Raw genomic sequence first — 12,488 nt, 5'->3', positions numbered from 1 at the left:
TGCCTTTCGAGCGTTACTGCCACTTTTTTTTTACACATTTCTAACAATTACGCGCATCGCGTAGAGAACAGAGAGCCCCAAATGTCTGGAGAATGCGTCAGCTCCAATCGCCGGAACGCCATCGATTGAAAAAATTAGTGCCGTGCTTTTCCCCTGATCTTTACGGAGACACCTCCGCGCTTCGCGATGTTAAGAGGGAGCTCGAGGTGACATCATCAATAATAAAGATTGTCGATTGGTCGGTCGTCATGAAAGGACAGCGCCAGTACCATAGAGCCAACATGGCTGCAGCCGGCTGTGTGTTCCGAGAATGGATGGTGGCTCGCCCATTGTTGCGCCACTGAAGCTTTTATGAAGCTTCCATCCAGCCAGCTGCACGGGGAGGGCCGTTGGGAGTGGTCTCCTGGTGTGCTGACGCGGCCCGCGGCTTTCGCTGCGCATGCGTAGAGTTGGTGAGAGTATGTGAGAAAGGTGGAGCGAGCGCGAGTTGGAAGGTTAGCGAAGGAGAGCGAGAAGGAGCGGTCGTTGCGCACTCATCCGTCAAACGCCTGTAACTTGGCTATTGCTGCACCTTTCCAAAACATTCTTGCGGCTTTATGTTGATGCTGGACTATAGTACATATCAGCCGCTACTTATCTAGATTTAGAGCTCAGAAAGATCTGGGAGGCTTTAATGTTGTTCCGGAGAGCATGGTGCTGTCATTATGACAAAGTGCTTCGGATAGTTGCTTCGCGTTTTAGCTTAGAAAAACGGAAACAGAAACACACCGTAGTGGTGCACTGCGGATTATGATGAAAACGTAATATTCATTAACATGCATCGAATGCACATTGCAGAAGTGTATTTTTTTTGCATTTTGCTCCCATGGAAATGCTGCCGAGATTTAAATCGCAATCCCGGGCCCAGCGTCGCAACGCCATAGCCACGAGGGTACCATGGCGGGTGCTTTGTGCTTGAACTGAACGTTCTACAATTTTTTGTTCAGGTTGGTTTCCTTCAGTTTCCTAAAAGTGATCTTTTTACTGTTTTAGAGTGGTAGGCTTCCAGAGAACCTCGTCGTGGAAAGTGGCCGCCTAGCCCTAAGAGAGCAGCGACGCCACCCAAAGTCTACAGTAGAATACCGAAGACTCCATGGCCCAAGGGAGTTAACAGCTGGCTGAGAATGGTACGTTTGTCGTGAGCGCCTATAGGAACTGACTGGCGCGTAGATTTCCTCGATGTTGCGGTGCATGAGCGAGCACTGCTGTCACTGCGTATTGCATAACAGGGGTGCTATGCAGCAAGGCCCCAGTTTGTCAAAGTTCGGGATCACCGTGAGCCGTGGCGACTTTCTCACATAAATGAGCTGCTGTGTCCAGACACGAAACTGAACTCTCAGCAAGCGTACAATTTCGTTGAGTAACCTGGATTCACTCTTGGGTTATCGTAACTTCGATGTTACGTCATGGGTGGCCATAAAAAAGTTACTTGGTCGAACCGTCGGTGCGTTCCATCATTTGTTTATCGTATCACCCACTGCATTACGTTTGCAAGCAAGTTATATAAGAAAAATGTAGCAGATGCAACGAGTTGGAATCTATATACAGCGAAGCTTTGTGTGAATGCATGAAATGCCGAAACACGAGTTTGTGTTTATTGAAGACCCGCAGAGGGAGACGTTCAGGCACTGTGGAGCCTCCACTTCCACGGATGTGCGAAGGCGAGCTTTCTGGTCTTTTTTTCTATACCCGGCACGGCCGCTGTCGCCGCCGCCGCTGCCGCCGCCGCCGCTGCCGCATCGGATGGATTGGTAGATGCTACGAGCGTCCTCTTTCAAACCGGGCCGTGGGTTGCGCCGCGAAGGTCCTGTTCTTTCGCCTAACGCACACGCACACGCGCACACGCACACGCACACACCACACACACGCACACATCACCTCCGCAGGGGCGTCTGCGTCAGCAGGCGTTTGGTGCGTTGCGACACCACGTACCCGAGCACATGAGGGTTGGACCCTCCGGCGTGTAGCCGTGCGCGGCTTAGCCGTGTCTTGGGAAAGGGGGATCCTGGGGGTTGAGCCAATGCTGGGTGTTTGGACCTTTAAGGCCCCCCGGCGGAGGCAACACACCTCTTCGGCCTCGGCTTCACATAGACGGCACCTCCAGACTGACCCTCCTGGAGGAAATCGGCAGTCGCCGTTTCCTGTCCTCCTCTTCAATCTTTCGCTTTCTCTCTCGCTGTTTCTTCTTTCCTGTCTCCTTATCACTTCTTCTCGCTTCCGTATTCTGGGCGGCAAGGGTTAACCTGGTGTAATTACCCATGGGTAAACTTGGGTATTTTATATTAGGTTATAGCGGCGATGCATGGCTGGCGTCTGCAGGTACTTTCCAGACCTTGTAGCGTCCCCTTGTTGGGCTCGGTGGTGGGTGGCCACCATCGCCGCCGAATTTCCAAACTTTGTATGGCAAACGCTTTCCCCCCGCTACCTGATCGCTCCCTGAAGAGGGGGCACAGCGATGAACCTTTCAGCTTCTTTATGGAACCAAAACAGTCATTTCCGAAATACCACGTTGTTCACAGTCAACAGGAAACTAAGACAGTCCGAATGATATCACCTTTTCTTGTAGCCAAATCCCTCACAGAAGCAATAGGTCCAGGTTATAAAGTAACGAAGATGGGAAGTGGTGATCTTCTTCTCGAAGTCCGCGACAAGCCACAGTACGACAGACTCTCGAAACTTGTAGCGTTCGGGGACATTCCCGTCTCAGTAGGCCCACACAGGACGATGAATACAGTGCGCGGGGTCATCTCGGAAGATGACCTTCTCGAACTTAGTGAAAGTGAATTACTAGAAGGATGGCAGGAACAGAACGTTGTCAAGGGGCAAAGGATCAAAATAAGACGGGATGACAAAGAAATACCAACTAGGCACATTATCATAACTTTAGGAACAAGCATTCTTCCAGACTCAATCAAGACCGGTTACTGTAAGCTACGTGTCAGACCATACATTCCAAACCCGCGTCGACACTAAAGCGAAACAAGAAATCAGTTTATACTAATGAAGCATTGTTTGAGAACCCTGCAGGCAGTCATTTAAAAAAAATAGTTTATTAGATGAGAAAATGAAAGTCAAGTATCAGTATTTGAATTTCGCACCGAAACCCCAGCGCCGGTACGTCAGCGTGACGTCAGGGATTCCAAATTATATTTTCACATTTGGGCCACGTTGACTGAATAAAGGTTCCAGAAACTTGGCATGTTTAATATTTGGTTCCGTAAGAACACAATGTAGTCAATCTGTACCGCTATATATAATTAGTAGGCCCTAGAAGATGCCATCAAAATCCAAGACGTCACTGCCCCCAGATGCGGGAACTTAAGTAGGCGTCGCCACCCGCATATCGTTCTTGCGCTTTTTGTGGCTTATCAAACGTCTTAGCGTTCTAAGAGCGGTGTTTTTGGTGTTGTAGAACGGTAAGTAACTCATGCAGAAGAAATCATTTTTCACTTTGGTGTCCCTTTAAGTGTCAGCGTTTTGGGCACGGGTCACAAACCTGCAGACGGCGTGCGACTTGTGCCAAGTATAGCTCCACCGAACACTCTTCTGACGTTTGCAGTTCAGCAACTCACTGTGCCAACTGTGAAGGAGACCACCCCTGCTTACTCAAGATCCTGCCCTTCGTGGAAAAAGGAAAAACAAATAATAGAACTCAAAGTGAAACTAAATCTGACTTTCCCAGAGGCACGCAAGCGTTTGTTTTCCAACAATCAGAACAGTCCTTCCTACACCGATGTGGCGCGCCGGGGGGCAGCGCCACATCATTCGGCGCCCGCCTAAGTCACTCGGTGAGTGACGGCGGTCACGCCATCCGCCCCCCCTCTGACTGGGACAGCCAGCGCTGTTCCGTCGCCCGCAAATGAGGGCCAGCAGACCTCCGGGCCTGTTGCACCCAGGGCCACTGCTCGTAGAGATTGGCCCGCCACTGTCGCGAAAGTGCCTGCTCCGCGGGCAGTATCCACCGCCTCAGACGAGGTGATGGATACAAGCACAAATCCGGCGTCTCAGACGCCCAAGGAACGGCGCAGCTCCCTCGAGCGCTCCGGGAAGAAAGAGAGAGCTCGTATCAAGCGACCTGAAAAGGTCTCGTGAGCTTATATAATGTATATTTCTTAGACACACAGCACAAAACACATACATTATGGATCCGCAGATAATACAATGGAACGTCAGGGGTTTACTCCACAACCTAGACGACATTAAGGGACTCTTAAATAAGTATAATCCAAAGATGCTGTGTGTCCAAGAAACACATCTTAATCCTTCACAGACGAACTTTCTCCGGCAGTATGCCATATACCGAAAAGACCGCAACGACGCTCTTGCCTCGTCTGGCGGTGTGCCAATTATTGTAGACAAGGGTGTTGCTTGCCGGCAATTACAACTTAAAACACACCTAGAGGCAGTTGCAGTTCGTGCGATACTGTTTAATAAACTAGTAACGATTTCCTCAGTATACATCCCTCCGAACTGCCATCTCTCAAAAACAGAATTCCAAAGCTTTATTAATGAACTGGTCGAACCTTATATTGTCGTCGGAGATTTCAATGCACACAACACCCTTTGGAAAGGTTGTCGTTGTGATGCCAGGGGACGCCTAGTAGAAAGCCTCCTCTTCACTACAGGTGCATGTTTGCTAAATAACTAAACATTTTCATCGATCGATTTGAGCATTGCATCTGGTACACTCGTTCCGTATCTACAGTGGAACGTACTTAAAAACCCATATGGGAGCGACCATTTTCCAATTCTCATAAAATGAACAAAACATGATCAATGCTCGCCTTGCGTCCCCCGCTGGATAGTCGAGTCAGCCGACTGGAAGCGTTATAAAGAACTCACCCGCATGACCTGGGAAGACATCTCTGCACTTCCTATTGATGACGCCGTGGCATATCTGACAGCATTTATTGTTGATGCGGCGTCACAGTGTATCCCTGAATCAAATGGATCACCCACTAGGTGACGTGTTCCCTGGTGGAATGCGGAGTGCAAAGAAGCTCGTAAAAATCACAATAAGGCTTGGAGTCACCTTCGCGAATCTCCAACCGCCGAGAATCTTATCAAGTTCAAGAAAATAAAGTCACTAGGTAGAAGAACACGCCGCCGGGCCAAACGGGAAAGTTGGCAAAAATACATCAGTAGCATCAATTCATATACAGACGAACGGAAAGCCTGGAATAGGGTCAACAAAATGAAAGGCCGCCAAACTCACCCTCTACCTTTAGTAAATACACAAGGAAACACTATTGAGGACCAAGCTGATTCGCTAGGGGCACATTTCCAGTACATCTCGAGCTCATCCCATTACTTAGATACATTTCTAAGATGCCAGCGACAAGCGGAACGACAGCTTCTGAATCGGAAAGGAAATAAAAATGAACCTTACAACCGGCCATTTAACATGGTGGAATTTCAGGTTGCACTGAACTCTTGCAATAAATCAGCTCCTGGGGGCGATCGAATAGTTTATGAGATGATAGAACACCTACACGCCGAAACACACAAAACACTACTATCACTCTTTAATTCCATATTCTGTGCCAGTTACATTCCATCTGCCTGGAAGCAAGCAGTCATTATTCCTATTCTCAAAGAGGGCAATGATCCAATTTCGGTCTGCAGCTACAGGCCTATAGCCCTGACAAGCTGCCTATGCAAACTCTTTGAGAAAATGGTAAACAGACGCCTAATTCATTATCTTGAGAGCAACAAAATACTAGACCCCTTGCAGTGTGGTTTTAGGGAGGGTAGATGTACGACAGATCACCTTGTCCGCATGGAAGCGAACATCCGAGATGCCTTCGTGCACAAGCAGTTTTTATTAGCCGTATATTTAGATATGGAAAAGGCATACGACACAACCTGGCGTTTTGGAATTCTTCGGGATCTGGCTTGTATGGGTGTCCGAGGCAATCTCTTGAATCTGATTCAAAGCTACCTCTCTAATCGTACGTTCCGTGTGAGCGTTGGTCAAGTGCTGTCTCGTCAATTTACGCAGGAAACAGGTGTGCCACAAGGTGGTGTGCTGAGCTGCACGCTCTTCATCGTAAAAATGAGTTCCCTCTGTAGCGTCATACCACGAACAATGTTTTATTCAGTGTATGTGGATGACGTACAGATAGGATTTAAATCATGCAACATTTCTACCTGTAAGCGACATATACAGCTTGGCCTAAACAAAATATCTGAGTGGGCTGACGAGAATGGATTCAAGTTAAACCCACAAAAAAGCACATGCCTTCTATTTTAGAAAAAGAGAGGTATATTATATTACCCGACCCTGCTATCTAAATGGACAACGGCTATCTGTCAGCCACGAACATAAATTTTTAGGAATCATCTTAGACTCTAAACTAACATTTGTCTTTCACCTTAAATATCTGAGAGCGAGTTGTCTGAAGACAATGAATTTACTAAAGCTCTTATCGCGCACATCTTGGGGAAGTGACCGGAGATGCCTTTTAAACCTCTACAAAAGCCTTATACCGTCCCGCCTCGACTATGGAGCAATAGTATATAGCTCTGCTGCGCCTAGTGCTTTAAAGATGCTAGATCCCATTCACCACATGGGTATACGCCTGGCTACAGGCGCTTTTAGGACAAGTCCCGTAGAAAGCCTGTATGTGGAGTGTAATAAATGGTCATTACATCTCCAAAGGAGATATTTAACCTTTTCCTATGCCCTCAAGGTTAAATCAGACGTTCAGCATCCATGTCACTCATCTATTCATGTGTCTACAGCCAGATTATTTCATAAGCGCCCAGGTATTAGATCTCCGTTGAGCCTTCGTTTGGCAACACTGGCAGAAGAAACAGGTGTCTTAGTCCCAGAGAATGTCCTAATGGCACCCACTCGCCTGCTCCCACCATGGGAATGGCAGAACATTGAATGCGACGTCTCTTTCGTAGGAATATCTAAGAGGGCACCAGAAGCACATATACAATTCCATTTTCGTGAGCTTCAGGAGAAGTACTCCTGTATAGAATATTATACAGACGCTTCCAAGTCCTCTAAAGGTGTTTCCTACGCAGCTCTGGGACTTTCATTTTCAGTATCCGGAGCACTAAATCCACACACAAGTATATTTACAGCTGAAGCCTATGCTATACTCTCGGCTGTTCAAAACATAAGGCTCACAGAACTTGCTAGGGCTATTGTATTTACAGATTCATTAAGTGTAGTCAGAGCCCTACTTAGACCAAGAAAATATAAAAACTCAGTTTTTAGTGAGTTGTACAGTCTCTTGTGCCCCCTATATATGTGCAATCAAATGATTGTGATATGCTGGGTACCTGGTCACAAAGGTATAAAAGGCAACGAAGCTGCTGACGAAAGCGCTGGGTCAGTAACCTTTAGCGATGCAGATTCAAATATCCGCATCCAAGCCACAGACCTAAAGCCTTTTCTACGCAGTAAATTGCGGAATCATTGGTAAGGCGAATGGAATAAAGAAGCAATGAATAAGCTTCATATAATAAAACCAAAACTGGGGAACTGGATAAATGGGAAAATAGCAAGGTACAAGGAAGTACTTCTTTGCCGTTTAAGGATAGGCCACACATACGGCAGCCACTCTCATCTCTTGACTGGGGGTGATCCTCCAACTTGTGTTAAGTGCGGCAATAATCTCACTGTCCTCCATGCTCTAATTCAGTGCCCTGCAATAGAAACAGAGAGGAAAAAAGTATTTCCCTGCTGCATATCGCGAGAATTTACCCCTCCACCCTGCATTTTTTCTTAGCGATGAACCGCTTTTTAATCTGCAAACAGTCTTAGAGTTTTTAGCCGAAACGGACACCCTGAATATCATCTGACCAGGCAACTTTTAAGCATACGACTAACAGCCCTGCATTCTAGGGCTCTTGAAACTCTGGTGTCAGTGCTATGGTTTTATTGCATCATCTTTTAACGAAAGCCCTTTGCCAAAGCCCAAATCACATCCTAGTCACCGTCATTATTTTAGCACCTATATATTCCACTCCACCTACAGCGTAAGTTTTTAGGCCCTTTTACAGCCATATCACAACTACCATGATGAGTTCATTGTGCATGTCATCCAGAATACATCGTCAACATTACCACCTGTCATGACGCTCTTTGGTCAAACCTGGCCATTGCGCCATAAAACACCACACATCATCATCATCACGCACACATCACGCACACGCACACACGCACACACACGCACACGCACACACGCACACACACACACACCCACGCACACGCACACCCACGCACACGCACACACCACACACGCACACGCACACATCGCACGCGCACGCGCACACACACACACAGTGGCAGAAATGCGCACAATACATGGTTTGACACAAGGCTAGTACCACTGCAATCTTTATTTCTCTGGCAACACCCACTGCACGGGATGTGTTTACTTAGCAATTCTACAGTGGCAAGTGCAGCTGGTGCTTCACACCTCAGAACTTATAATGTATATGAAGAAGGGAATTGCAATCATCCGAGAGGTATTATTCCACTTATCACACTTGACAACAATAAACATAAGCAAATAGAAATATTTATTTCAACGTGTCCGATACTTCCTCATTTGACTAGAACAATGTTAAACAGCGATTTCAATTACAAGGACTGTAGTAATAATTACAATTGAAGATGAATAACAAGCATTCGTTTCAATACGCGGAAACATGTCTGTCTGTAGAATTAATTGACGCTTAATAGTCCGTGATTACGCGGGCCGACCACAATAAGCACAAAGGACCACCTTACAACCCCTGTTCCCTCTCACTGAAGTCTGCAGCGCCGCGCAAGGAAATTTTTATCAAGAGGCCAACGTGATATGCCACTTTTAAGGGGATATATAACATTCGTCAATGTAACATTTTTTTTAAATATTTGTTATTTTTGTAACTTGCCAGATTTGTCATACTGCTAGATTACTGGAAGGCATTTGATAGGGTTGTGCATTCAAAGTTAACCTTAAAAATGAAAGAAATTGTTTTTCCCTCCAATATTATTAACTTGGTTGTAGTATATCCATCTAACCGCAATCAGTACCTTTTCGTTTACGGATCTTCTTCGCGGTTTTTAAATGTACGCTCAGGTGTTCCGCAGGGACCTCTTTTGGGACCACTTTTTAAAAATATTTATATTCACACTGTGGACGTCGCGGAGCCGTCTGTATCTTTGAAGTTATTCGCAGATGAACGCATCGTATTTACCGACGTGAATTCTTTCTCCGTGGAAATCACCTTAAATTACGCTTTAAAGAAATTGGCAGAATGGTGTGCTAAATGGGAAATGGTAATTAACCTTCAGAAAACTGCGCACACGTGCATCACTTATAAACGCTGCAAACTTCCCTATGCCTACCGTGTAAAAAAAAAAAAAAACAAGCGCGTTGAAGAGATTGAGGACGTAAATATTTAGGACTGACATTAGCCTTCGACCTTAAGTTGTCTACCCATTTAAATAACATATCCACTACAGCCCGAAAAAAAAAACATTGGGTCTTTCGAAACATAAGTTGGACGAGTGTTCCCCCTCCCTAAGATTGATGACATACAAAACTTTTATCAAACCCTCTCAGGAATACAACACTGTTGTTTGGGACCCTTCTACTCAAGCAAACGCTAAAAAATTTGAAATATATTGAAAGATTAGCCGCCCGCTACATTTACAAACGTTTCAACCATCTTGACTCACCTTCGGCGACGTTACAATTGGCCGAACTTGAACCACTTTTTTCAAAGAGAAAAACAGCAGGTATGAATTTCTTAGCTTCTATTTAATTTGGTAAACTGGGAATAAAACCTTACGACTACTTGGAGAAACACACTGGTAAAGCCTGACGTCACGGAGTCATCCCGTCAAGCCTGTATTCGCAAGAACTAATATAAATATTCGTTATTCCAACGTACGATTGCAGAGTGTAATTGATTACGATCAACTTCACCCTTCGTACGTAAACATTTGGAGGGCGCTATAAGCTTCGCCTTTAAGAGTGGAGCGCGATAGAATTCAAATGTCGCCGACTGAATCTCACTCTTCCAGACAACTGCAGCTTATGTAACTATATAATGTTTACCGGGAAACGCTGGCGGCGAAATCTGTGCTCGAAGGGTGGGCTTCCCGGTATAAACGCGGCCTCTTGCGTGCGCCAATCTTCTGTTATTGTTTCGTACTCGTGATATTTCACTCTGGCAACATAAACGGCATGCACTGTCGATGTTTTGTTTCATGACATTTGTTTGTGGGCCACCATTCTCAAAATTCCCAGGAATAACTTTGTAAAGAACGGAAGACAAGGTATGAGCTACTTCAGTCTTACACGGACAACTTTAGTGCCGGATAGAATGTGCCTTCATCGGAATGAATTTTTGCGTAAAGATGGTCGACGCTGGACGCGGGATATCGACGCCGGATTTTCAGCGACGCGGGGCCCTCAACGCTATTGCGTTAAGACTTTGTGATTTGTTAACATGCATGTTTTCCTTCTTTGTACCGTCTCCTGCTTGGACTATTGTTTGCAGTATTGTATCACATAAATAAATAAAATGAATATTAGAGGCCTTGCTCAATTTTATGTTCAGGCAAGGCCGAGGCAAGACAGAAGCAAGCAGCGATGCCGTAGGACGCGACATCAGGGCGCCGAAGACTGGCGACACGACCGGGAGAAGGAAGCTGCAGCCCGACAAGAGCCGTAAGTCGTTCGTGGCCATCATTGACATTAGCGAGACTTCCGAGCCGATGTTGCGCTTCGCCTGATGTCACATGTTAGAAAAAACTAATTGTCGGAGGTGGCTATGGCCGGCTCTTGTGTAGACTCGGATGGCGTTGTAAGCTTGTCGCTCATCCATATTGCGATGAGGAGTAACGCATGCTTATTATTCAGCGCGAAAACAATGGAGGGCACAGAGCTACAGGGACACAGGAAGAGCGGTGTTTCTTTCCTTCCTGCTCGTGTCAATGTCGGTCCATGGGGCGCAACACTTCCTTTTCATTATGTTGCGTAGCTTTTTTTTTTTTTTGCTCACAGCACCGGAGGGAAATACGGCGCTAATGTCCGGCTACGCCACCAGTATCTAGCATGGGAAATGTGCACAGACCGTGCATTTGCATAATTTATATGCTTCTGGCTCGTAGCAATGCTGTGGGCTTACACGTTAATGCTCTTGAAGCTTATTTTCATCGCCGATTCCGGCATCATTTTCTGCAAGTGCAAGCGTGCAAGGAAGCTGTGTTTTTACTTTCCATTCAATTGCCTCGACAGTCCATCCAATTTCCTGTGATTCTTGCCACAAATGTTTTGCAAAACAGCGGAAGCAAACATTTCGAAAGAAAGAGCCTATAGTTTGTTTTTTGTTAGAATTTGCGCTTGTTTCTGAAGAACGTTCGCTGTCTTGCTTGTTTTGTGTAAAGATTTCGGGCTCTAGAAATCGGCAATTTTATGCATTGTAAGCGTGTAATGAAGCTGTTTCTATATTTCAAATTGAATTATCTAAAAATATCAATTTTGCTATATTTCCGGCGTTATTTCAAAACATAGCTGAGCTAGGAAGAATTTTTATGCACTACAGCGGAAATCATTCGATAAACCTGAAGCAGAACTGTAATAATACAAGAAAAAAAGTTATCTTACACAAAATATTTTGTTGTTGCCAAAGAGTGGCAGATTTCTTGCAAAAAATATATCAAAAACTTCATTTCATGGAGCATAAGTTCTACTTCGGCTAAAAGCACTTCGACGCTTGAATAGAATGACATTAGTATTAATACTCGCATTTACTCACTTCCACTAAAACGGCCCATGAACACGTATAAAACTGCATGGCAAGTATATAGGTTATCATGTCTAAAACATCCATTTGGGTGACGCGCATAATAATACTGGTCTTAGTTACGCAGCCAAATGATATAATTTTGAATGCAGCAAATATAAAACGCAGTGATACGACACGAAAGCACCTAGAAATGTTACTGGAATGAATATATTAGGGTGCCTGATAGACTGTGTCTGCAGGGTGCAGCGGTTTCATTTCTATTTAGGGAATGTGGCTATCGTGAAACTTGTACAGGCTAAAAAAAAATGACCTGAGTGGTGTAATGCATGTCCTTTTGAATGTCAGGATTTTACGATGCGCAGCCTCTAAGCGTTTTGGTTCGTGAAAATGCAGTATTTTGGTGATGCTACAGCCCTAATAAACTTAAATTTACCGCTTCTGTATATATATCTCATACTGTGCTGCTCGAGATTAGCGAATTGAGATAACGCGTAACGTCTGTCCATAATATGGCGTCCACTATGAATTGTCACCCTATGTACTAATGTAAAGTGATTATGTCGAGAGATTTTCCCCATTCAAATCTTTCAGCCATGCGCTGAACCTTCTTTTGTGGAGTTAATATTTCTCACTTTCGAGACTCGAGGCGGCGTGCACGTATTGCTGATGCCATAGGCGCCTAT

At 45.4% G+C, this 12,488-nt stretch overlaps 1 protein-coding gene across 3 annotated transcripts in view; it reads left to right on the top strand.

Annotated features, from left to right (window-relative positions):
• Positions 1–12,488, top strand: part of LOC142584898 (uncharacterized) — a 116,723-nt gene that overhangs the window by 14,445 nt on the left and 89,790 nt on the right. For all 3 annotated transcript variants that reach the window (XR_012828975.1, XM_075695229.1, XM_075695230.1), the window contains exons 4-5: positions 1,033–1,166; positions 10,615–10,724. The gene's annotated coding sequence lies outside the window, so the exon portion shown is untranslated. The remainder of the gene's footprint in view (positions 1–1,032; positions 1,167–10,614; positions 10,725–12,488) is intronic.

The sequence above is a fragment of the Dermacentor variabilis genome, chromosome 6, assembly GCF_050947875.1.
Source record: "Dermacentor variabilis isolate Ectoservices chromosome 6, ASM5094787v1, whole genome shotgun sequence".
NCBI lineage: Eukaryota > Metazoa > Arthropoda > Arachnida > Ixodida > Ixodidae > Dermacentor > Dermacentor variabilis.
This window is presented reverse-complemented; position numbering and strand designations above follow the sequence as displayed.